At 50.4% G+C, this 27,653-nt stretch overlaps 1 protein-coding gene across 3 annotated transcripts in view; it reads left to right on the forward strand.

Annotated features, from left to right (window-relative positions):
* LOC119966203 (cytoplasmic dynein 1 intermediate chain 1) overlaps window positions 1-27,653 on the forward strand; it is a 377,588-nt gene that overhangs the window by 300,712 nt on the left and 49,223 nt on the right. The gene's annotated exons all lie outside the window — the stretch shown is intronic.

Below are 27,653 nucleotides of genomic sequence, written 5' to 3' on the forward strand. Positions count from 1 at the left end.
CATGCACTCTTTGAATGTTTGCCTATCCGTCATCCTTTTAAGTAATGTTTCCCAATCTTATCAGCCAACCCACGCCTCAAAACATCGTAGTTTCCTTTATTAAGATTCAGAACCCGAGTCTCAAAATCATCTACCGTAATTTCCGGACTATAAAACACACCTGACTATAAGCCGCACCCACTGATTTTGAAATTTTTTTTTATTTTGAACATAAATAAGCCGCACACGTATATAAGCCGCAGGTGCTTACCGGTACATTGAAACAAATGAGCTTTACACAGGCTTTAACGAAATACGGCTTGTAACAAAAATAAAAAATTAGCGGTAAAGAATAGCCTACCAAGAAAGTCATTGGTCACTGTGGAGCGAAATCAATCCGATTAAGCTCTTAAGATTAACATAGAATCATCAGTTTGAAACATTAAAAATAAATAAATCATGTGTAAAAAGAAGTCTTTTATTACTGATCGTAATCAAGATATCACCAACCCAGGTGATCACAGTCACTATCCTCCTCTTGTGCACTGAAACCACTGAAGTCATCTTCGGTGTCAGAGTTGAATAGCCTCAGAATTGCTTCATCCGATGTTGGATTGTTTTCATTGTCGCTCTCATCACTTTCATCCGGAGGCAAATTTCCCGCTGAGCTCATGCTGCCCTCTTCAACACGCAGCAATCCAGCTTTTCGAAACCCGTTGATGATAGTGGATTTTTTAACAATGCTCCACGCTGTCAGGATCCACTGGCAGACTTGACCATAAGTTGCTCTTCGCATGCGGCCCGTTTTAGTGAAGGATTTCTCCCCACTTGTCATCCAAGCCTCCCACTGAACACGAAGCGCCACCTTAAATGCACGATTTAAACTAATGTCGAGTGGCTGTAAATACTTTGTTGTGCCCCCAGGAATCACAGCTGGAATTGAGTTTGTCCTCTTGATGGCTTCTTTCACAGAATCTGTTATGTGGGCCCTCATGCTGTCCAAAACGAGCAATGCCTTGTTCCTGTGAAAGAATCCTCCCGGTCGCTTGCCGTAGCACTCCGTATGCCATTCATGCATTAGGCTTTCCGTCATCCATCCTTTCTTGTTGACTTTCACAACAATTCCTGTAGGGAATTTTTCTTTTGGTATCGTCGTGCGTTTAAAAATCACCATCGGTGGAAGCTTTTCTCCCGATGCCGTGCAACTCAGAACACAGGTGAAGTGCGTTTTTTCATGCCCAGTTGTTTTCAGCATGACGGATGATTCACCTTTCCTGTTGACAGTCCGAGTGAGAGGCAGGTCAAATGTCAGAGGAACCTCATCCATATTTATGATATTGTGCGGGCCAATGGAATGCTCCGCTATCTTTGCATCAATGAATTTGCGGAAGTTTGAAATTTTTTCCTCGTAGTCGGGAGGGAGCTGCTGACACAAACTTGTCCGTACCCTGATGGACAGGCCTTTACGTCTCATAAATCTGAGACACCACGATGGTCCACCTCTAAAATTCTCAAACTTCATTGCGGTGGCGATTGTTTTGGCTTTCAGTCGGATCTGTACAGTTGAAACACCTCGGCCGTCTGCTCTCTGCATGTTGACCCAGTCTTCGAGCTCATTTTCTAGTTCGGGCCATCTGCTTTTCTTCCCTCTGAAAGCTTTAGTTGTCTTTTTGCACTGAGTCAATTCCTCACGCTGCTGTTTCCAACGTCTTATCATCGACTCATTAAGACCAAGCTCTAGTGCAGCAGCTCTATTTCCTTTTCCAACAGCCAGATCGATCGCCTTCAACTTGAAAGCTGCATCATATGTATTTCTCCGTGTCTTTGCCATGATGAGGGTGACAAAATGACTACCGTAATCAGAATGATGGGATGTTTGAGCGCGCTCGATTTAATCTAAACAGTAAACTAAAAAGTTACATTGTTTTACCTTAACCCGTTACGCAATTTCATTGGTTTAGTGAAAGCGGGAAAAATCCATAAATAAGCCGCGTCGTTGTATAAGCCGCGAGGTTCAAAACGTGGGAAATAAGTAGCGGCTTATAGTCCGGAAACTACGGTACATAACTTTCCATCTTGATGAAAATTTATATTATCATATTATGGTTGCTCATACCCAAGGGGTCTCACTCAACTACCTTGCCAATTATTCCTTTCTCATTACACAGTATCCAATCTCGGATGCCTTGTTCTCTATCCACAACCTTCTCAGCCTCGTGACTGCACTGCTCAAGTTTCTAAACTCAGAACTCTGGTTGCTCCAACTGGAAGCACATTATCATCCAGATCAGCAGGACCACCTAGGTTTTCCCATGTAATGTAGAATGTGTAAATCACGGGACTGAGTTCCCCGGGCGCAAATTAACAAAATAGAATATATAGACTAGAATAACCTTATTCCTGTTTGTGTCAGACAAACAACTAGAACCCTTTAACTCTATCAAAGTGAAGAAATTTAGTTTTGAAGTTCTAAAATATTAATTATCTAAAGTTTTTAAGCTGCATTTACAGTCTAAGTTAAAATCAAAATCCAGTTATTTCTCTAATGCTTGTGTTCCTTCTTAAATATATGAAGCCCCCTTTAATAAAAGTTTTATAGCCTGCCTGAATCCTACTGGCTGGAAACAATTTATTATCCCATGATATATTTTAGGGTATGACAACTGAATAGAGTAACACAAATTCATTTTGGGACAAATTAAAAGGGGCTGCTCCTGGTCGGAGCACTGCCCAAAATGAACAAAGAGAAACTGAAACTTAAAAACATCAAATCAAAATGTGTAAAGAGGGGTGAATGAAACAATCCAACCCCTGCGGTGCCTACCGAGCACGGAAGGCCTCAATGGTGCCTGTGGACACCGCATGCTCCCTCTCCAGAAACATCCCGCCGCGAATGAAGCTGCAGAAGAGACACAGGCAGTGCAGTTGGACAACCCCCTCGGTTGCTCGCTGCCTGGGCCTGTTTATGGCAAATTTCGCCAGGCCTTGGAGCAGGTTGACGAGGAGGTCCTCCATCTTCCCTGCCCCTTTCCGCATCGGGTGCCTGTACATCAGGAGCGCGGGGCTGAAGTGCAAACAAAACTTTAACAACAATGTTGTCAAGAAACTTTAAAGGGAGAGAAGCCTAGAATATTCAACATCGACATGGCTCACGGAGTCCACAAGACCGCAAAAATGGCGGGGCTCTTGGGCATCCATGAACCGGTGCAAAGGATGATTGTACGGTACTACTGCATGCATCACCCTCCACCCCAGGTCCACAGGTTTTAGGGGGAGTACACCTCTGTAGAGGGACCTCCAGCGGGGACCTCCGCCACTGAACGGCAACGGGGCATAGTTATCCCATGGTGTATTTTGGAGAGTACGAGCTCCCGCAATGAGGCGAGTGGGGCAATCATAAATAGTTGCAGCTGTATAAATAGAACTGGCCAGTGTGGTATCGGCTAGAGAAGGAAGCAGTGGTGATCTACTGCTGTGTACATATTGTTGTAAACAAAGTTACTTTCTGTTTGACTTGAAAAACACGTGCTGGATTCCTCGTGGCCCTCACATTTTCTAATTCCCAGCTATTTGATAACCCTTCCTAACAGCAGTTTCTCACCAACCAGTGAACTTCTGTTTCTTTTGTGATGTTAAGCACTAGATGCTGCTGACTGCCTGACCCAAAATCCTCCTCACGCCCTCTCCTCTTAACTTATTAAATTAATATGTGTTTAAAATTGAGTCACACTTCATTCACAACATAGAGCTCATTTTAATAATGATACTAACAGCATAAGAGTGGACGTTTCTGTCAGTTGACTCCGTTATTGAGCAGACTTCAACAGTGCACCCACTGGAGGAGGAAGGGGATGGAAACGAAGCTAGGATATAGGGCTGAAGTGGATAGATTCATTGTTTTGCTGCAGGAATTTCTAGGTCATAATAGAACCCCTAACAAAAACCTCTGCATTTCTATGCTCTGTTGCACATACCCAAACTCTGGAAGTTGTTACATAGATATATAGAAGATAGGAGCAGGAGGAGGCCTTTTGGCCCTTCGAGCCTGCTCTGCCATTTATTATGATCATGGCTAATCATACAACTCAATAGCCTAATTCTCTTTTCTCCCCATTACCTTTGATCCCAATCGCCCCAAGTCCCATATCCAGCCGCCTCTTGAATACATTCAATGATTTGGCATCAACTACTTCCTGTGCTAATGAATTCCACAGGCTCACCACTCTGGGTGAAGTCCAAAGTGGTTTTCCCTGAATCCTCAGACTGTGACCCCTGATTCTGGACACACCCACCATCGGGAGCATCTTCCCTGCATCTACCCTGTCTAGTCCTGTTAAACGTCTCTATGCGATCCCCCCTCATTCTTCTGAACTCCAGCGAGAACAATCCTAACCTCGTCAATCTCTCCTCATATGACAGTCCTGCCATCCCTGGAATCAGTCTGGTAAATCTTTGCTGCACTCCCTCGAGAACAAGAACATCCTTCCTTAGAAAAGGAGACAAAAACTGCACACAACATTCAAGGTGCGGCCTCACCAAGGCCCTGTATAATTGCAACAACACATCCTTGCTCCTGTACTCAAAACCTCTCGCAATGAAGGCCAACATGCCATTAGCCTTCTTTACCACCTGCTGTACCTGCATGCTTACCTTCAGTGACTGGTGTACAAGGATACCCAGGTCCCGCTGCACACTCCTCTCTCCCAATTTACAACCGTTCAGGTAGTAATCTGCCTGCTTGTTTTTGCTTCCAAAGTGAATAACCTCACACTTATCCAAATTATACTGCATCTGCCATTGATTTGCCGACTCGCCCGACCTGTCTAGATCATGCTGTAGGATCTCTGCATCCTCGTCACAGTTCATAGTCCCACCCAACTTGGTATCATCTGCAAACTTTGAGATGTTACATTTTGCTCCCTCGTCCAAATCATGAATATATATTGTGAATAGCTGGGGTCCCCGCACCGATCCCTGTGGCACCCCACTATTTACTGCCTGCCAATTTGAAAAACACCCATTAATTCCTACTCTTTGTTTCCTATCTGCCAACCAGTTTTCTATCCACCTCAATACACTTCCCCCAATCTCATGTGCTTTAATCTTGCACAATAATCTCCATGTCTGTTTCAGTAGAGTACTGCCAGCAAATGTTGACAGTTTTGTCACCTTTTCTACAGCAAAGTGATGGCTTTGTATTGATATGTCCCAATGCATTTTATATTGAGGAACCAAGGAATTTGAGTTTAAATAGCGGCCAGCAGGTCCAAGTTGGATGACTTGGAAAATTGGTCTAGGAGACAGAATTTGAGGGTGGTCGGGTTGCCATAGGGTCTGGAGTGCCCGAGCCTGACAGAATTCATGTCGCATTTGTTTTGGAAGATGTGGGGGAGGGGGAAATGGTAACCCCTCCCGAGTTGGATCGAGCCCACGGGTCACTGAAGCAGAAGCCCCGTGCAGGTGAGCCACCGCATGCGATCATTGTGCGTTTCCACAGTTTCCAGGACCTTTACGGTGGGCAAAGGATCATTGTGATTGCAGATGGGAGGGCCATGGGGTGAGATTTATCAAGGTATTGGAATGAAGCTGGCTAAGAGGCATACAGCATTTAATAAATCCAGGGCTGCGTTGTATTGCAATAAGGTTTGATTTAGCGTGGTTTACCCCATACGCCTCCGTGTGACTTACGGAAGCAAAGAAATGGTCCTGGGTTGAGATAAATGTCTTGTGAATTGGTCGGGTGATGTTTGTATGGAGGAGGGTGGGTGATTTCTGATACTTGATGCGGTGTTTATTGGGTAGCTTTGTAGCTTTTTATGTGGAATTTTATTGTGGGATTGATGCACTATCAATTACGACGAGACGAGAGTAGAATGTAATCGAGGCTTTACTACACAGATGTATGGCCTCCGAGAGCAGCTGGCGAAATGGCTGCTGTTCGGAGAGCACACATATTTATACTCCGCCTACTGGGTGGAGCCAGCAGGCAGGGATCTACCCCTGTAGTACAGGAGCCTTACCGTAATACCCATGTATACAATATAATACAACAGTGGTGACTACCACATTCACCCCCTGTTAAAAGAGTCCAGCGGGGGTGGTGGAAAACTATATACATAGAGATTGGTTTTAAAATTACAGAGAAGGTTACAAATTTAGACGATCGGGCGCCTTGATCCGTCGTTGAGAGCGCCGCAGTGCTGGTGGCGACTCGGGTGTCAACTTGGTCTTCGGTGACCCCGGGAGCTTGTCGAAATCCTCTTCATCCCTGGGTGGGAGCAAGGGGAGGACTGATTGTCCTGGACCGGGGGGTGCGGTGGGGTGCGTTGGGGGGAGGGAGGGTGGCGCCAGAGCAGAGGGGGGGTGTGGTGGTGTGGGGATCCAGCTGGTGCCAGGTCGCTCTGGACGTAGGCGGGAAAACCGAACAGAGCGAAGATGGTGTGGAGGGCTTTGATGACGGTGGCAGACGCCATATCGGCGCATGGGACGGCGAAGGTGAATCGGGAATACTCGTCGACCACATTAAGAAAGTACGTGTTGCGGTCGGTGGAGGGGAGGGGCCCTTTGAAGTCCACACTGAGGCGTTCAGAGGGGCGGGAGGCCTTCACCAGGCGCGCACGGTCTGGCCGGTAGAAGTGCGGTTTGCACTCCGCGCAGACCTGGCAGTCTCTGGTAAAAGCCCTGACTTCCTCGATGGAGTAGGGCAGATTGCGGGCCTTAATGAATTGGTAAAAGCGGGTGACTCCTGGGTGACAGAGATCGTCGTGCAGCATCCGGAGTCGGTCCACTTGTGCGCTGACACATGTACCTCGGGACAAGGCATCGGGGGGCTCGTTGAGCTTACCGGGGCGATACTAAATCTCATAATTGTAGGTGGAGAGCTCAATCCTGCACCTCAAGATTTTAGCATTTTTGATCTGTGCTGTTAAACATGAAGGCAACCGACCTTTGGTCAGCGAGAAGAGTGAATCTCCTGCCGGCCAGGTAATGCCTCAAATGTCGCACAGCTTCAACGATCGCTTGGTCCTCCTTTTCGACGGAGGAGTGCCGAATTTCGGAGGCATGGAGGGTACGGGAAAAGAATGCCACGGGCCTGCCTGCCTGGTTGAGAGTGGCGGCCAGAGCGACGTCTGATGTATTGCTCTGGACTTGGAAGGGTAGCGTCTTGTCGACCGCGTGCATCGCGGCTTTGGCAATGTCGGCCTTGATACGGTTGAAGGCCTGGTGGGCCTCGGCCGTCAGTGGGAAAGTGGTGGATTGAATGAGTGGGCGGGCCTTGTCCGCATAGTTTAGGACCCACTGGGCGTAGTACGAAAAGAACCCTAGGCATCGTTTGAGGGCCTTGGGGAAGGGGGGAGGTTCCATGAGGGTGTGCATGCGGTCGGGGTCGGGCCCTAGAACTCCGTTCTGAACCACATAGCCGAGGATGGCTAATCAGTTCGTGCTGAACACACACTTCTCCTTGTTGTAAGTTAGGTTGAGGAGTTTGGCAGTGTGGAGAAATTTGGAAAGGTTAGCGTCGAGGGGCTGGTTTAGCTCAGGGGCTGGTTTAGCTCACTCAGCTAAATCGCTGGCTTTTAAAGCAGACCAAGCAGACCAAGCAGGCCAGCAGCACGGTTCGATTCTCGTACCAGCCTCCCGGAACAGGCGCCGGAATGTGGCGACTAGGGGCTTTTCACAGTAACTTCATTGAAGCCTACTCGTGACAATAAGCGATTTTCATTTCATTTCGTAGTCCTGCTGGTCGTGGCCGAAGATGGTGACGTTGTCCAGGTACGGGAAAGTGGTCCACAGCCCGTACCGGTCAACCATTCTGTCCATCTCCCCGTTGGAAGACCGACACCCCGTTGGTGACGCCACAGGGAACCCTAAGGAAATGGTAAAGGCGGCCGTCTGCTTCAAACGCAGTGTACGGGCGGTCCGCCTTACGGATGGGGAGCTGGTGGTAGGCAGATTTCAGGGCGACTGTCGAGAAGACCCAGTAGTGTGCAATCTGATTGACCATATCAGATATGCGTGGGAGGGGGTACGCGTCGAGCTGCATGTACCGGTTGATGGTCTGACTGTAGTCAACGACCATCCTGTTTTTCTCCCCTGCTTTCACCACTACCACTTGGGCTCTCCAGGGGCTGGTGCTGGCCTCGATGATACCTTCCCGTAGCAGCCGCTGGACCTCAGACCTGATGAAGGTCCTGTCCTGGACGCTGTGCCGTCTGCTCCTGGTGGCGACGGGTTTGCAACCCGGGGTGAGGTTTGCAAAAAGGGAAGGCAGGTCGACCTTGAGGGCCGCGAGGCCGCAAACAGTAAGGGGTGGTAGGTGCCCGCCAAATTTCAGGTTAGGCTCTAGAGGTTGCACTGGAAGTCGGCCGAGTAGCAGGGCAGCGCAGAGGTTGGGGAGGACGTAGAGCGGAAGCCGCTGAACTCTACGCCCTGGACGGTGAGGGTTGCGATGCAGTACCCCCGGATTTCCACGGAGTTGGATCCGGAGGCCAGGGAGATTCTTTGGTTAGCGGGGTGTACTGCGAGGAAACAGTGCCTTACCGTACCCTCGTGCCCGTCGACCTTCACCTTTGTCGACCTGGTCGCAAGGTTGTGCGGTCGAGACTGGTCAATTGTGACAAAGGCGAGACGCGGCTGGTCGCCGGCAGTTGCAGGCGATGAGCGGTCTGATGAGGTGCCCGACGAGCAGGTGTCCTGAGGCGGGTAAGATGGCGGTGCCCACGGGCCGCATGTGTCCTGGGGCAGGCAAGATGGGGGCGGCCATTGGTTCTGAGGCAAGCAGGATGGCGGCGCCCACGGGCCACATGTGTTGTGAGTGGAGCAAGATGGAGGCACCCACGGGCCGCACGTGGTCTGAGGAGAGTAAGATGGTGGCACCCACTGGCCGCACATGGGGGGTGCCGGGACAACAACGGCGATTGAGCGGGCCTGGCACACTGCAGCGAAATGTCCTTTCTTGCCACAGGCCTTGCGAAACACGCTCCGCGCCGGGCAACGCTGCCGGGGGTGTTTTGTCTGTCCGCAGAAGTAGCACTTGGGTCCCCCGGGGTTGGTTGGCTGCCGCACGGTGCAGGCGTGGGGTTGGCTGGGGGCGGTCGCTGATGGGGTCCACGATGAGGTGGCCGCTGGCAGGGTCCACGATGCACAGGAGTGGTGGGCCATGTGGTCGGGGGCATAAGCCTGTACGTTGCGTGAGGCGACTATGAGCGAGTGCGCTAGTTTCTTGGTCGCGGCGAGGTCAGGCGTGGCCCCTTCTAAGAGGCGCTGGCGGTTGTAGTTCAACTCTCTGCCCGTAACGAATGCGTCTCTCATTAGCAGGTTCGAATGTTCAGAGGCCGAAATGGCCTGACAGTCACAATCTCTGACCAGGACAAGCAGGGCACACCAGAAATCTTCCACAGACTCACCGGGAAGTTGGCGCCGCGTGGACAGGAGGTGCCTGCCGTAGATCTTGTTGATTTGTTGAGCGTAGTTCTCCTTCAGTAGCGCCATGGCCTCTGCGTAGGCATGCGCGTCCCGGACGAGGGGAAAAACATTGGAGCTCAGTCACGTGTACAGAATCTGGAGCTTCTGGGCAGAATTCTCTCTCCCCCACTCCGGGTGGGAGAATCGCCGGTGCGCCGTGCGAGTCCCGCCACGCTGCTCCGGCCCCCACACGTGATTCTCCCACCCCCCCCCAAACCAGCGCGGCGAGAATCACGGCTGGCCGCTCGGAGAATCGCCGCTCGCCTTTTGCAAAAGGCGAGCGGCGATTCTCCGGCCCGGATGGGCCGAGCGGCCGCCCTAACACGACAGGTTCCGCCGACGCATCCACACTTGGTCGCTGCCGGCGGGAACTGCGAGGGAAATCTGGTGGGGCGGCCTGTGGGAGGGGAGGGGGGTTCCTGCACCGGGGGGGGGGGGGGGGGCCTCCGATGGGGTCTGGCCCGCGATCGGGGCCGTCCTCTCTAAAGGAGGACCTCCTTTCCTCCGCCGCCCCGCAAGATCAATCCGCCACCTTCTTGCGGGGCGGCCTCGGGGAGACTTCATGCGCTGGTGACTTCATTTACGCGACGCCGGCCGCGTCATTTACGCGGCGCCGCTTATTACGCGGCGCCAAGTCCCAGCGCGCGTAAAATACGTGACGCCGTTCCTAGCCCCCCCCGGGGGCGGGAGAATAGGGGCCTGGGAGCGGGAACCGACGCCGGAGTGTAACACTCCGGTTTTCACTCCGCCGTCGGGACTTTGTCTCCATTTCGGAGAATCGCGCCCTCTGTGCCTCTGAGATTGGGTCTGTCGCAGACACAATGTACGCTTCAAAGCAAGCTAGCCAATGTTTGAAGTCCTTTTTGGCGTTGTCTGCTTGAGGATGCAGCTGCAGGCGATCTGGCTTGATGCGGAGGTCCATCTCTGAAAAATCTCTGCGTAATAAATTGATGCACTATCAATTACAATGAGACGAGAGTAGAATGTAATCGAAGCTTTATTACACAGAGATGTGCGGCCTCCTACAGCAGCTGGCAAAATGGCTGATGTTCGGAGAGCACACATATTTATTCTCCGCCTACTGGGCGGAGCCAGCAGGCAGGGATCTACCCCCGTACCTGTAGTACAGGGGCCTTACCGTAATACCAGTATATACAATATAATACAACAGTGGTGACTACCACAGGGGGTTGGAGGGATGGGTATTTATTGTTCATTCTTCTTCCCTTTTTTCTCTTGTGGATGGGACAATTGGTTTGTAATTTGGAGTGTTGGTGTTATGAATAGTGCTTGTGTGCGGGCCACCCCACTAGCTAAAATAGTTAGTTAATGGAAGCAAAGGGGGTGGGGGGCGATATCTGCAGCTCAGAAGGAATGGGAGCGAAGGGGGGGGGGATATCTGAAGCTCATAAGGTGGGGGGTTCCTAAGTATTTGTTTTCATGTTGGACGGGGTTCGGGGTGGGGGGGGGGAGTGTAGTTGGTTACTTGCTGGGCCAATTGAGTAGTGTTGGTAGGAGGGGGGATGGGGAGGACTGGATTAGTTTTGTGACAGTGGCTGGGAATGTTCAAACGTGTTTGGGGATTTGTTGGCCATCTTGGGTGGGCCTTGGGTCGTCTCTCCTGGAAAGGTTGCTGAACTGCTCCACCAGGTGGGAATGGCTGACTCTGGTACGCGGGTGGGTAGATGACCCCCATCCGGCTGGTCACATGGAACGTAAGGGGGTTGAGCGCCTGTTAAAAAGATCTAGGGTGTTTGCGCACCTTAACGCTCATTTTCTGGGTTAAAGATCCTAGAAGGTTAAGGCAGGGTTGGATGGGGTAAGTGTTTCCTTTGGGATTTGACAATTGGGCCTGGGGGACAGCAATCCTGATGAATAAGAAGGTAGGTTTTTTGACGGCTAAGATTTTGACTGATTCGAATGGGAGGTATATAATGGTTAGTGGACTGTTGGCAGGTATCCCGGTTGTGTTTGTCAATGTATATACCCCAAACTGGGATGACACAGCTTTTATCAAAAAGTTGCTGAGTGGGATCCCAGATTTGGACTCACCAGCTATTCCTGGAAGGGATTTTAACTGTGTATTGGATCCTCAATTAGATACGTTGAGGCCTAAAGTTGTGAGGTTTTCTGGGGTGGCAAAGGCACTTTTGGCCTTCATGGAGCGGATGGGAGGAGCAGATCCGCGGAGATTTTTACACCTGGTTGAGAAGGATTTTTCTTTCTTCTCTCAGGTACATCAGGTATACTCTGGGATCAATTTCTTTGTGGTAGATAGGTCTCTGCTGTCGAGGGTGATAGGGCAAGGGTATTCGATGATGGTGATCTCTGATCAAGTTCTGCACTTTGTGAATTTGGTGGTGCAGTTGGGCCCTGCTCAGCACCCTCCTGTGGATGTTTGAGATGTTGTTGTTACCGGATATGGGATTCTGAGAGAGAGTTTCCTCCACCATTGGGGAGTGTCTGGGGTTTAAAAGAAATGAGGAGATTTTGCCTTCCATGTGGCGGCAGTCTTTGAAGGGGGTTATTAGAAGACAGATAATTTCTTATTTGGCTCATAAGGAGAGGAGTGAGAGGGATTAGTTAGGGGTTTGGTTTTTGTTCGTATTGATTTTGGGTGGAGTGTTGAAATATTGTAATTGTTGAACAAGTATGGTTGTGAAGATGTGATATAAAAAAATGTTTTCTGAATATAAATATTTTATAAAAACATTTCTTTTAGAAAATGCAACATATTCAAAATGGTTCCCACGCAGAAGAAAATAATGTCACCAAATCTTATATAGCATTCCCTAAATTATACTAGTTTGATTAATTTCAGTTTGTGGTAGATTGATAGCATATTATTTGAAATATCATCAATATCTTAATTTACCTGTGGTGCTTAAGGAGGGAATCTCGCATTTTATTTTAAAACAAAGTTGGAAAGGGTAGTTAGCTAAGGACTGTATATGGAACCGTATGATTTAGGTCAACTATCTTGAAAAAGCAGGGAAGAATCAAATCAAGACTTGACTCTTATTCTCTTTTTAGGAATGGGCTGTGATCTACCTTAAGAGTGTTTAATGTTATCATTGATCCATGGAAACCAATTCCCCCTCTCTCTCTTCCTACCTCCACCCCCCTCCCCCCTGGACCTTTTTCTGGGGGAGAAAATGCTCATTTTTCCATTACTGTGTGCAGTAGAAATCTGGCCACTCTTTTCAATTGCTGAACAAACACACACTATGCACCTGGCTACACCAGTGGTCAGAGATAAACCAGAATTTTCTGCGGTTCAACAATGAAGTCATCTTGTTCAAACCACTGTAAAAACTGCATCCTGACTCAACTGGAAAAATGAATAGCAAGGTTGCAAAGATAGCTATTATGAACAAGGACGGGCAAGAAATATCCCATTGGTCCAATTAGCTTGCCCTCCACAACTGAGATGCCTAGCGCAACACAATATATACACCTTCTCCCATCTGAAAGCCATGTAAGTATAGGGAAGAGGTAACAAACCAGATTGATAACCCAGTCAAATTGGTGGGGATTGGTGCAGAAAGTTAAACCTTTGACTGGTGATGTGACATGAAGATGGATGAGCTGGCTTTCTGTGCAAGCAATCTGTCTCTCAAGTGTTCTCAATAACAGCATATGTAAGAACAAAAGTAATTGCATTCATTACTTTAATAATTTGACATCTAATATGGAATCTGTTGCGTGTTTAATAAAGTTATAATATGAAGTTCATCAGTATATTTCATAAATTAAGTTACAAAAGGTTACTATCTCCCTAGTTCAGGGGTGGGCAAACTTTTCCGTGCAAGGGCCACATTCAGAAATTCACAATTTTAAAGGGCCGCATAGTATATTAAGTAAAATAATTAATATTTTAAATAGCCAAAATAAAAGGTGTTTAAAGAAAAAAAAGCACATTTATTTGAAAAACAAAGTAACTCAGTAAGTAACAGAACAATGTCAATGAGAATGATGCATCTGACTGCAGTCATTTACCAGTTTGTTGAAATCAGGTGTCAAGTTGCTTGTGCTGATCCTTAACACTGACAGAAGCATAGCCTAGCCGAGTCAACGATAAAAACGCGCATAGTGGGGTGGATGAGTGGGGCTGCCTTATTGGTCGGTATAGTTGGGTGTGCGACCAATAGGAGTCCAGGTTACAAACAATAATAAGGCTTATTGTTTGTAACCTGGACTCCTATTGGTCGCACACCCAACAAAACCGACCAATGAGACAGCCCCACTCATCCACCCAACTACGCGCGTTTTTATGCGGCCCGCCAATGAGGTGCCCGGAATCATAACCGGCATTTTTGAAAAGTCGCCGGGGAAAAGCCGCTGAAGTAAATGCGCTTATTCAGTAAGCACATTTACTTCAGCGGCTTTTCCCCAGCGGCTTTTCAAAAATGCCGGTTATGATTCCGGGCACCTCATTGGCGGGCCGCATAAAAACCTTTGTCGGGCCCCATGCGGCCCTCGGGCCGTAGTTTGCCCACCCCTGCCCTAGTCATTCTAAATAAAGAGCTTTCTACAAAATGCACAGGAAGGCCACAGCTTAACAAACAATGCCGATTTATTATGTGAGATAAATTATTGCATTGTCTAACTCATGTTTTTAACAAAAAATAGCTTTGTAAAGATGCACTTCAAAATCTACTAAGAGGTCAGACTTTGATGTGTATTTAAGTACTTCAGTAATAATTGCTTACATTGTGTAATGCTGTTCAGGTTCTGTAGCAGTTGAGCCACATTATTGACATGAACCCCGAATGCACCACTCGCTGTTTTAGTCAGTTCTCCTGCTGCAAGTTGCCCTGGTGAAAGTATAACTGCTGGTCTGTTGCAGCGCACAATATGTCCTCCGATATCCCTCCAGTTTCAATGCTGGAGCTGCCTTTTTAAAGATAAAATATAGCCGCAAGTGCTTTGTTACAGGAAGGCGGTCAGGCAGGCTGCTCTGCTGTATTTCCAAGCAACAGACTACAAAGTAATTCTCCGGCAGTAGATTGTTTGTCCCCTCAAAGAAAAATGTGCAAAATGAAAAGAATCTGCATGGATTTTAAATCATGATTGATACAGGTATGTTCTTCATTTTCATTCACATCTATGCAACATGTGAAATATTGGTTTGCTGGCATGAATTTTGTAGTAGTCATGCTCAAAATTTGAACCAATCCTGAAAATAGAGCACTAACGATAATTACTTCACAACTCAGTTTGCGAAAGGGGGAAAAAGTACTTTTCTCCCAAGAAATGGAAAAAGAGTGCTGCTTTGTCTTTTTTCAGGATATTCACAGAAGTTTAGAAGACAGAAATAACCTTACTGAAACCTACAAAGTTTTGAAGGGACTTCATATGGTGGATGCTGGGATTACTTTCACTAGTTGGGGGATCTAAAACACAGGGAAACAGTTGCAGGATAAGGAGCTGATTGTTTAGGACTGAGGTGAGAATAAACGCATCACTCAAAGGATTGTGTATCTTAGGAATTTTCTGCACCCAAGGGTTGTGGATGTTCCATCGTTAATTATACATATCCTTGAGATAGATGCATTTTAGGGGTCTTAGTGAATTGAGGGATAGCGGAAGCACACAAGAAAGTAGAGTTGAAGCCCAAAATTAGCCATGATTGTGTTGAATGGCAGAGCAGGCTCTCTGGGGCGCATGGTCCACTCCTTTTTCTTGTGTTTCTTTGACATCCACATCTTTTGAAGAACAATCCACGGCGCCTCACAATTTACTGAATAAATATTTTGGGCAATTCAGTGAAATCCCCCTGTGATGTTAAACCAGCTGTGCTGGCATGGACTTAACTCGGACTGCAGTCCCTTGATAAACCATCACCTAAATCAGTATTCAGAACCGAATATTGGTAGGAGATAATCAGGGATGCCTACACCTCCTGCCTATTTCTTCTTGAGAATCTGGTGATCGCCCATTCCCCCTCTCCTTGTATTATCTTAAGCTTCAGGGTGACCACATCTAGAAACAGGCTGTCCATAAAAGCTCTCAACCTTGTGCTTGTGTCGCAGTGATGCCAGCTCTGCTGAAACTCTGAAATCCGGACTCATCCTGGTGCAGCTGATGGTAATTCCTGCATATATGGTTATCCAGGACACCAATGTCCTGAAGTTCCCACATTGAGCAGGATGTGCACTCGAGGGGTGGGGGCTACCCTGTCATACCTCAATACATTTACTACTTTAAAACAAAATAGAGACACCACCTACTCGCTTCCTTCCTGTTGTCACTTATATATATATATATATATATATATGGTTAATTGAAATGCTTTACTTAACCTTTATTATCAAAAAAGATTGAGTGTTTTATTTCCTAGCTCCTTGGACTAACTTCCTAACTTTGGTGAGAGGAAAGCAAAGCTAGAATACTCACCAACCAATCAACTCACCACTTTGCTGTGGTGTTACAGTTTGATTTTTTTCTTCTCCCACACTTGAGTGATTCTAACCAGTTTCTCAAACCTCCCACACTGCTTCACAGTCATCCTGACCTGCTGCGCACACCTGCTCGCTTCACATTGATCCTGACCTAATGCACCCTCCTCCTTGTTAGTTTCACAGCCATCCTGATCTGTTGCACCCTCCTCCTTGTCTACTTTAGGGTGATTCTAACCTGTTGTTATCTTCTCCCAGTCTGTTTCAAAGTGATCCTGACCTGAATCACATTCCTCCCACGGTCTCACATTATCACGTAGTTAGATGTTGACCAATAGAGGAAAACTCCTAAATGTAATATATCCATACAACTGATGAGACTGACTTTAAACCTTAATGAATCTAAGACAGGACCCCAAAATTGTAATATCCAGTAATTTCAATCATTTTCCATACTATTATTATCATCTATGTCAATTCTGCAAACTCTAGAATCAAATATTTTACCAGTATGTAAATTACATCAATATTTTTGAGGATGCCTTCAGTGTAGATGTCTTTGCAGTGGCTGCCATTTTAGCTTCCACATGACAAGGGCTGAAATGCCAGGGCTGAGGTCATTGATGTAATGGGGTGGGCATCCCGTACCAGCTGCAGCAAAAGGACAATGCCCGCACAACATACTAAATTGATTGTCAATCAGCACCCTACTTCTAATTTGTCCTGCTTTCTTTGGCCTAAACTATGTTACGTTGCCATGGTAAATGTGGTTCATGTTGACCAAAAGGAATTTGCAAGTGTGCACATACTATTTTGAAGAATAGGAACTTTTGTTCCAGTATTTACTACAGCATATGCTAGAATAACATTTTGATCAAAGCATTTCACAAGATGCTGATGTATTAATTTACAATATTAGCATGGATTACTTGTAATCTCCTTTTGACCATTAGTTCTTTTTCAAGAGTTTTGTTGTATCTCTTGCCAAATTTATGGTAACAATTTACAATGTATCCCAAAGACATGACTGAAAGGGAACTGCTTTGAAAATTCAGAAAATCAGCCGTATCAAACATTTCCTTCCTAAATCTTCAAATATATGAAACGTAATTTTTTGGGGGGGAAGATGGTGTAAAACTAATATTTGATTCAGCATGGTAGGGAATGTTTGAGGACCCTTTATGAAACAGCAGAAGAAATTTTCAGAAGTAATTGTAATTGGGTGATATCATTATTAGAGGAGTATGCAACTTCTGCTTCCTTTATCCAAATAATAAAAACACAATGCAAAATCTGATTTTGATACTGTGCCATCTGTGTGCTCTGAAAGAGTAGAATGATAGGGGGAAGTACTTGCATCTATTCACCTTCAGTTAGCAGCCTCTGGTTAGGTTATCTATACAATTGTCTTCTGATACTTTTTTTCTTTTTTTTTCTGATAAAGGAAAAAGTTCCACATTAACTCATTCTGAGCGAAGGATTTTTTTTGGGAGGGTGAGAGTGATTGGAGTATTTTGGGGAAAATTAAAGATTTTTTATCTCCACTGCTGAATTTGGGTGATAATTGACACACAATCAAACTGTTTCCGGCACATAAAGTGGCCATTTACCCACTCCTAGTCCTGACACTCTGCTCTGTTTCCATTTCCATGCCTCTTCCTCTGCTTTAAATATTTATTTGGGTTTCTCTAAGAAGATTGGTGAGGCCGCACCTGGAGTGTTGTGTTCAGTTTTGATGTCCTTATCTGAGAAAGGATGTTCTTGCTGTGGCAAGAGCGCAGCGAAGGTTTACCAGGCTGATTCCTGGGATGGCGGGACTGTCATATGAGGAGAGATCAAGTCGGTTAGGGTTCTATTCATTGGAGTTTAAAAGAATGAGAGGGGATCTCATAGAAACTTATAAAATTCTTAACAGGATTAGACAGGGTAGATTCAGAAAGAATGTTCCCAATGGTGGGAGAGTCCAGAACTAGGGTCATAGTTTGAGGATAAGGGGTAAACCTTTTGGGACTGAGGTGAGGAGAAATGTCTTCACCCAGAGACTGGTGAATCTGTGGAATTCACTATCGCATAAAGTAGTTGAAGCCAAAAGACTGTGTAATATCAAGAAGGAATTAGATATAGTTCTTAGGTCAAAGGGATCAAGGGATATGGGGATTGGGGTCAGGGTATTGAACTTGATGATCAGCCGTGATCATAACGGATGGCGGAGAATGCTAGAAGGGCTGAATGGCCACCTCCTATTTTCTATGTTTCTTTGATACAGTGCTCCCTGTCTCAAACACCCTGCAGCATTCCATGTTCTAGCATTCTTCCTGAGCCCCTACTCACTCTTAATGATGATCACAAATTGGTGATCTCCCACTGTAGGGTAACAGAAGGGATATGCTAATAGATGACGTAGGTAATGATACACCACTGATAGTTGTCGGTATGTGTTTGTGATGCAGTCGAGAAGGAGGCACAAGCCATAGTGGAGGCCGTGCGGCACTGGAGGAACTACCTAGCTGGTAGGAGGTTCACCCTCGTCACCGACCAACGGTCGGTCGCCTTTATGTTCGATAACGCACAACGGGGCAAAATAAAGAATGACAAAATTCTGAGGTGGAGAATAGAGCTCTCCACCTATACGTACGATATTAAATATCGCCCGGGGAAGCTCAACGTAGCTCCAGATGCCCTGTCCCGCGGCACGTGCGCCAACGCGCAATTGGACCGCCTGAGATCCATCCACGATGACCTCTGCCACCCGGGGGTCATCCTGCTTGTCCACTTCATCAAGTCCCGCAACCTACCCTACTCCACAGGGGAGGTCAAGGCCATGACTAAGGCATGCCAGATCTGTGCGGAATGCAAACCGCAATTCTATCGACCAGACAGGGCCCGCCTGATAAGGCCTCTGGGCCCTTTGAGCGACTAAGTGTGGACTTCAAAGGGCCCCTCCCGTCCACCAACCGCAACATCTATTTCCTCACCGTCATCGATGAGTTCTCCCGCTTCCCTTTTGCAGTCCCCTGCCCCGATATGACCTCGGCCTCCGTGATCAAGGCACTGCGCAGCATCTTCACACTGTGTGGTTTCCCCGCTTATATCCACAGCGACCGGGGTACATCGTTCCTGAGCGATGAGCTGTGTCGGTACCTGCTCAGCAAGGGCATCGCCTCGAGCAGAACGACGAGCTATAACCTGCGGGGAAACGGGCAAGTGGAGAGGGAGAACGCAACAGTTTGGAAGGCTGACCTTCTAGCCCTACGGTCAAGGAGTCTCCCAATCGCCCGCTGGCAGGAGGTCCTACCCGATGCCCTGCATTCCATTAGGTCGCTCCTCTGTACGGCCATGAATGAGACCCCTCACAATCGTTTGTTTGTCTTCCCCAGGAAGTCCACCTCTGGGGTCTCGCTTCCACCCTGGCTGACGACTCCGGGTCCAGTCCTACTCCGGAGACACGTGAGGAGCCATAAAACGGATCCAATAGTCGAGAGGGTCCACCTGCTGCACGCAAACCCTCAATACGCCTACGTCGAGCACCCCGACAGCAGGCAGGATACCGTCTCCCTGCGAGACCTGGCACCCGCTGGCTCTCCCACCGACCCCGATGTTTTCCCCACCGACCCCCCCCCCTTCCGACACTCCCCGCTCCGCACTGACCGCCGACTCCGACAGCGCCCCCCCCCCCCCATAGCGCCCCCTGCTGCTCGGTCTGGACTTTCAGTGCAGCCACCGGAGCCTGACACTGAAGTTCAGCGGGCCCCTGCCCCCACTCACGGTCTGCAGCCTGGCGACACTCTGACGGCCTGCAACTAGGAGCGATCACACTCGATCAGTCGCGGCCAAAGCACCTGCGGAACTCGATGATGCGGGTGCGAATCAACGGCCACGACACTCCCTGCCTATTCGACTCCGGGAGCACGGAGAGCTTTATCCATCCAGACACGGTAAGGCGCTGCTCTCTGCGCACCCACCCCGACTCCCAAACTATCGCCCTCGCTTCGGGGTCCCATTCAGTCCAAATCACGGGGTATTGTGTCGCTAACCTCGCAATTCAAGGCACTGAATACACACGTTTTAAACTCTTTATCCTCCCTCGCCTCTGTGCCCCCCCTGCTGCTCGGTCTGGACTTTCAGTGCAGCCACCGGAGCCTGACACTGAGGTTCGGCGGACCCCTGACCCCACTCACGGTATGCAGCCTGGCGACTCTCAAAGTTGCGTCACCCTCCCTCTTCACGAACCTCACTCCCGACTGTAAGCCCGTCGCCGCCAAGAGTCGCCAGTACAGTACCCAAGACATGAATTTCATCAAGTCAGAGGTTCAACGGCTACTAAAAGAGGGGGTCATAGAGGCCAGCAGCAGCCCTTGGAGGGCTCAAGTATTGGTACTCCGCTCCGGGTAAAAGCAGCGAATGGTCGTGGATTATAGCCAGACCATAAACCGCTTTACGCAACTCGATGCGTATCCACTTCCCTGCATAGCAGAAATGGTGACCCAAATCGCCCAGTATCAGGTATTCTCCACGGTCGACCTTAAATCGGCCTATCATCAACTCTCTATCCGCCCACAGGACCACCCCTACACGGCTTTCGAAACAGCCGGTCGGCTGTTTCACTTCCTCAGGGTCCCTTTTGGTGTCACAAACGGAGTCTCCGTTTTCCAGAGGGCAGTGGATCATATGGTGGACCAGTACACCTTCCCGTACTTGGACAACGTCACCATATGCGGCCATGATCAGCAGGACCACGACGCAAACCTGAGGAGGTTCCTCCAGACTGCCCGGGCCCTCAACCTCGCGTACAACAAAGAGAAATGCGTGTTTCACACAACCCGGCTAGCCATCCTCGGCTACGTTGTGGACAATGGGGTCCTAGGCCCAGACCCCGACCGCATGCGTCCCCTTAAGGAACTTCCCTTTCCCCGTAGCCTCAAGGCACACAAACGGTGCTTGGGGCTTTTCTCCTATTACGCACAATGGGTCCCCAGATATGCGGACAAAGCCCGACCACTCAATAAGACCACGTTTTTTCCCCTGACGGCTGACGCCCAGTCGGCTTTCAGCCGTATCAAGGCTGACATCATCAAGGCCGCCATGCACGCGGTGGACGAAGCCATCCCCCTCCAAGTAGAAAGCGATGCATCAGACGTCGCCCTGGCTGCTACCATCAACCAGGCAGACAGGCCAGTAGCGTTCTTCTCCCGAACCCTCAACGCCTCGGAAATCCGGCACTCTGCAGCCGAGAAGGAGGCACAAGCCATAGTGGAGGCCGTGCGGCACTGAAGGCACTACCTAGCCGGTAGGATGTTCACCCTCGCCACCGACCAACAGTCGGTCGCCTTTATGTTTGATAACGCACAACGGGGCAAAATAAAGAATGACAAAATTCTGAGGTGGAGAATAGAGCTCTCCACCTATACGCACGATATTAAATATCGCCCGGAGAAGCTCAATGAGTCACCAGATGCCCTGTCCCACGGCACGTGCGCCAACGCGCAATTGGACCACCTGAGATCCATCCACGATGACCTCTGCCACCCGGGAGTCACCCGGCTTGCCCACTTCATCAAGTCCCGCAACCTACCCTACTCCACAGGGGAGGTCAAGGCCATGACTAAGGCATGCCAGATCTGTGCGGAATGCAAACCGCAATTCTATCGACCAGACAAGGCCCGCCTGATAAAGGCCTCTGGGCCCTTTGAGCGACTAAGTGTGGACTTCAAAGGGCCCCTCCCGTCCACCAACCGCAACATCTATTTCCTCACCGTCATCGATGAGTTCTCCCGCTTCCCTTTTGCGGTCCCCTGCCCCGATATGACCTCGGCCTCCGTGATCAAGGCACTGCGCAGCATCTTCACGCTGTTTGGTTTCCCCGCTTGTATCCACAGTGACCCAGGGTACATCATTCATGAGCGATGAGCTGCGTCGGTACCTGCTCAGCAAGAGCATCGCCTCGAGCAGAACGACGAGCTATAACCTGCGGGGAAACGGGCAAGTGGAGAGGGAGAACGCGACAGTTTGGAATGCTGTCCTTCTAGCCCTACGGTCAAGGAGTCTCCCAATCGCCCGCTGGCAGGAGGTCCTACCCGATGCCCTGCACTCCATTAGGTCGCTCCTCTGTACGGCCATGAATGAGACCCCTCACAATCGTTTGTTTGTCTTCCCCAGGAAGTCCACCTCTGGGGTCTCGCTTCCACCCTGGCTGACGACTCCGGGTCCAGTCCTACTCCGGAGACATGTGAGGAGCCATAAATCGGATCCAATAGTCGAGAGGGTCCACCTGCTGCAAGCAAACCCTCAATACTCCTACGCCGAGCACCCCGACGGCAGGCAGGGTACCGCCTCTCTGCGAGACCTGGCAGCCACTGGCTCTCCCACCGACCCCAACGTTTTCCCCACCGACCCCCCCCCCCCCCCCTTCTACCGACGCTCCCCGCCCCGCACCGACTGCCGACTCCGACAGCGCCCCCCCATAGCACCCCCTGCTCCCCAGCCGGCACCGATCACCCTTATCACCCCTGATAAACGGGGTGAATGTGATGAACGGTATTAATAACTGCCGTAAACGGTACCTGACCTTTAATACATTGCCCCTTTAAGAGGCTTGGAACCCTGGGGGACTCCGCCTCTGGCTACGCCCCCAGGAAGCGGTATATAGGATAAGGCTCCATGTGGTGAGCACACTTCTCTCGGATGCTGTTCAGTTCTCTGCAGATTAAAGCCTTTTGATTACCGACCTCGCTCTCTCGTCGTAATTGAGGGTGCCTCAGTGTTAGACCCGTGCCGAATCCCAGATCTGAGTCATTGTCAGTGTGTCTCTCTCTCTCTCTCTCGCCCCTCCCCCCCACCAAACTCAGCAAATCTCACCCACTTATCTTGGACATTTAGCTTCTCCGTGGTCTGTCAAGAATATTTACATTTCAGACTTCCGGTGGCGGCGATGTTCGAGTGAGCCGCACATTCGGCGGGCTCTCACTCCGGCGGGGCTTAGCAGCTGATTCCCCGCGATAGCGGGACCACGGGGGCGGCATAAAGGCTGCCGTGAAAGAAGAGGAGAGCGGGCTGCAGCGGATGGAATCGTGGGAGGCCAGCAGGTAGAGGAAGAAGGAGAGAGAGAGAGACGGAGGCAAGGAGGAAACTGACCTGAAGGGTAAGATGGCGGACCCACGGACCTTCCTTCCTCCAGGACAAAGAAAAAAAGTTTGGAGTTGCTGAGGAGGGACAGCTTGGACCCACTTCAGATGCCCAGGAGGTAAAATTTAAGGAGCTGGGCGAAGGAAGGCGGCAGCGAAGGTGCTGAGGAGCGGGCTGCGGCACATGGAACAGCGGGATTCCAGAAGGCAGAAGAAGAAGGAGAAAAAGGGACAGAGACAAGGACCTGAAGAAAATTACCTGGGACCTAAGATGGCGGACACACGGACCCCGGACTCAGCAATCCAGCTGGCGCTGGATAACATGCTCCAGGTAATGAAGTCCAGTTTTGAAGCGCTGAAGCGGGACAGCTTGGACCCAATCCAGAAAGCGGTGGATCAGCTGAACCAGAGGCTGGACGCCCAGGATGTTAAAGTTAAGGAGCTGCGAGAGGCGGTGGAGGAGCAGGCGGATGCGCAAACGGTTGCAGCGCTATAAGTTGACGGCCTGAAAGAGCGGCAGAGAAGACTGCTGGACAGAGTGGAGGAGCTGGAGAATAGAATCCGCAGGAACAATCTGAGGATGGTCAGCCTCCCGGAGGGGGCGGAGGGAGCTGATGCTGCAGCGTTTGTAGCAGACCTGCTGAAGCAGCTGATGGGGGCCGAAGCCTTTCCGCGACCGCTGGAGCTGGAGGGGGCACACAGAGTGCAGGCAAGGCAGGGGCGGCCGGGCGGACCCCCTCGCCCGATGGTGATTAGGTTCCACAGGTTCGTGGACAAGGAGCGGGTGCTGCAGTGGGCAAAGAGCGCCAGGAGAAGCACGTGGAACAACAATGTTCTCCACATTTATCAGGACCTAAGCCAGGAGGTGGCTCGGCGGCGAGCAGCCTTTAAGAATGTCAAGGAGGTGCTGTTCAAGAGGCACGTGAAGTTTGGTCTGCTGTTCCCAGCTCGGCTATGGGTCACGCACCAGGGTCAACACCACTACTTCTCCGAGCCCGAAGAAGCGATGGATTTTGTGAGGGACCTGGGGCTGGTCCCGAAAGGAGGCCCCAAGGATGCGAGTTAGGGCCCGAGGATTTCTGTGGGAAGGAACGCCGAATGTGCCTGGACTGCTGCTCAACGGTTGCTGGGCCAAAGGGGCCAAGCGGAACATTTGAGACTCTTTCCTTTGTTCATGGACATTTATGTGCTTTTTCTCTTTTGTCTGTGTTTTTTTTTTCCTGTTTGGGCTGGTTTGTGCTTTTTGTGCAGCTCGCGGAAGACACTGGAGCCGGCTTGCCCCAGTGGGTGGGGAGGAGGACGGGGAAACAATGGGAATGAGACAGGAAGGCGCCGGAGTGTTGAGTCACTGGGCTAGCAGATTGGCTAGTCAAGGGAGTCAGATGGGGGGGGGGGGGGGAAGTTACAGCCAGTAGATGGCAGGGGTGGGGGTATCAGGGGATGGGGTTAGGGGAGGGGGGTTGTTCTGCTGACGGGAGAGGGACTTGAAATAGGCACTGGAAAGGAGGTCGAGGGTGGAGGCAGCCAAAGGGCGGGCCAGGAAGGGCGCGACGCACGGGTCAGGGGCCGGCCCGAGAAAGGCTATGGCTGACCGGCAGGGTGGGGGGGTGGGATGTGCCCCCTGACCAGGCTGATCACCTGGAATGTCAAGGGACTGAATGGGCCGGTTAAGAGGGCGCGGGTGTTCGCGCACTTGCGGGCCCTGAGGGCGGACGTAATTATGTTGCAGGAGACACATCTGAAAGTGTCAGACCAGACCAGGCTAAGGAAGGGCTGGATTAGCCAGGTCTTCCACTCGGACTTAGACTCAAAGTCCAGAGGGGTGGCAATCATGATCAACAAGCGCGTGCAATTTGAGGCAGAGGGCATATCCGCAGACAGGGGGGGCAGATACCTGATGGTACGGAGCAGACTGGAGGGGAGAAGAGTGGTGCTGGTGAATATATATGCCCCGAACTGGGATGACGTGGACTTCATTAAAAGAGTGCTGGGGAAGATCCCGGACTTGGATTCTCGCAGGCTAATAATGGGAGGGGACTTTAACATGGTCCTTGACCCGACTTTGGATCGGTCGTGTCCCAGAACGGGTAGACTCTCAGCAATGGCAAGGGAGCTGAAAGGGTTTATGGAGCAAATGGGGGCAGTGGACCCCTGGAGAGATGGACAGCCAACAGGAAGGGGCTACTCGTTTTACTTGCACGTCCACAAAGTATATTCCAGGATAGATTTCTTTGTACTAAGCAGGGACTGTATGGGGAGGTAAAGAACACGGAATACTCAGCAATTACCATTTCAGACCATGCCCCGCATTGGGTGGACCTGCAGTTCGGGGGAGCGAGCTATCAACGCCCGCAATGGAGGCTAGATGTGGGACTGCTGTCGGAGGAGGGGATCTGCGAGAGGCTTCGGAAATGTATAAAAAATTACCTGCAGGTGAATGACACGGGGGAGGTCTCAGCGGCGACCTTGTGGGAGGCGCTAAAGGCAGTAGTGCGGGGGGAGCTGATTTCAATTGGGGCCCACAGAGCCAAGGCAGACAGGGCAGAGATGGATAGATTGGTCAGGGAAATGGGTCGGATAGATGAAGAGCACGCGGAGTCCCCGGGGGAGGTTTTACTCAGGGAGAGGCAGAGACTACAGGCGGAACTGGGGGCACTATCCACGAGCAGGGCCGTGGAACAGCTTAGGAAGGCGAGGGGAGTGGTGTACGAGCATGGGGAAAAGGCCAGCAGACTGTTAGCGCAGCAACTCAGGAGGAGGGAGGCGACCAGGGAAATAGGTAGAGTGAGGGACGAGGTGGGGCGCAAAGTGGAGGACCCGGCAGAATTGAATAGGGTATTCCGGGACTTTTATCGTAAGCTGTATACTTCGGAGCCTCCGGAAGAACCGGAGGGGATGAAAAGGTTTCTGGACGGGTTAACATTCCCAACAGTTGGGGGGGGGGGAAGGGCGAGTGGAAGAGCTGGGGGCCCCGATTAGAGTAGAGGAGGTATTGGGGGGCCCAAAGGCCATGCAGTCGGGGAAAGCCCCGGGGCCGGATGGATACCCAGTAGAGTTTTATAGGAAGTTCTCTGAGTTGGTGGGCCTGGTCTTGGCGAGGGTTTTCAATGAGGCAAGGGACAGAGGGACCCTGCCGCCGACAATGTCACAAGCCACCATATCTCTGATATTGAAGCGGGGTAAAGACCCGGAGGTGTGCGGGTCCTACAGGCCAATCTCCCTGATTAATGTAGACGCCAAGCTCCTGGCAAAGGTACTGGCGGGTAGAATGGAGGACTGTGTACCGGAGGTGATTGGGGAGGATCAAACGGGGTTCGTGAAAGGTAGGCAGCTAGCGGCCAATCTGAGGAGATTGCTCAATGTGATAATGATGCCCCCGGCTGGTAGAGAGGTGGAGGTAGTGGTGGCAATGGACGCCGAGAAGGCCTTTGACCGGGTGGAGTGGGACTATCTATGGGAGGTGCTCGGACGGTTTGGGTTCAGGGGAGGGATTGGTGGATTGGATCAAATTATTATATCAGGCCCCGAGGGCCAGTGTCAGGACCAACAGAGAAGTGTCAGAGTACTTTAGGTTGTACCGAGGGACCAGACAGGGCTGCCCGCTCTCCCCGTTGCTGTTTGCGCTGGCCATAGAGCCGCTGGCGATTGCGCTGAGAGCCGCAGAGGGTTGGAAGGGGATGGTGAGGGGCGGGGTTGAACACAGGGTTTCTCTTTATGCAGACGACCTGCTCCTGTACGTGTCGGACCCAGTGGCCGGGATGGGAACTATACTGGGAATGCTGAGGAAGTTCGGCCAGTTCTCAGGATACAAATTAAACACGGTCAAGAGTGAAATGTCTGTGGTCCAGGCAAGGGGCCAGGAGAACAGATTGAGAGGGCTACCGTTTAGGCTAGTTGAGGAAAATATCCGGTATTTGGGAATCCAGGTGGCACGAGACTGGGGCAGGCTGCATAAGTTAAATTTGGCCAGGGTGGTGGAGCAAATGAAGGGAGAGTTTTGGAGATGGGATGCACTCCCGCTGTCGCTGGCAGGGAGGGTGCAGACTGTAAAGATGACAATCCTCCCTCGATTTTTGTTTATTTTTCAGTGCCTCCCGATCTTTATCCCACAGTCCTTCTTCAAAAGAGTTAACGGGCTGATCATGAGCTTTGTCTGGGCGGGAAAGTCTCCGCAGGTGAAGAAGTCGATGTTGGAGAGGAACCGCAGCAAGGGAGGGCTGGCTTTGCCGAGTCTGGTCAATTATTACTGGGCGGCCAACATCGCTATGATAAGGAAGTGGATGGTGGGTACAGGGTCTATTTGGGAGCGGTGGAGGCGGCTTCGTGCAGGGGCTCCAGCTTGGAAGCCCTGGTCAATGGCTCCTCTACCGCTGCCGCCGACCAAGTACACCACCAGCCCGGTAGTGGTGGCGACCCTGCGGATATGGGGCCAGTGGAGGAGGCATGTGGGGGGGATGGGGGCGTCTGTCTGGGCGCCAATCTGCGACAGCCATCGGTTTGCCCCCGGGAGTATGGATGGGGGGTTCCGAGTATGGCGGCGAGCAGGGGCGGGAAGGGTGGGTGATATGTTCCTGGAAGGGAGCTTCGCGAGTTTGAGGAGCTTGGAGGAGAAATTTGGGTTGGTAAGGGGAAATGATTTTGGATACCTACAGTTGCGGGACTTTGTTCGTAGACAGGTCCCATCTTT

The sequence above is a fragment of the Scyliorhinus canicula genome, chromosome 5, assembly GCF_902713615.1.
Source record: "Scyliorhinus canicula chromosome 5, sScyCan1.1, whole genome shotgun sequence".
NCBI classification, from domain to species: domain Eukaryota; kingdom Metazoa; phylum Chordata; class Chondrichthyes; order Carcharhiniformes; family Scyliorhinidae; genus Scyliorhinus; species Scyliorhinus canicula.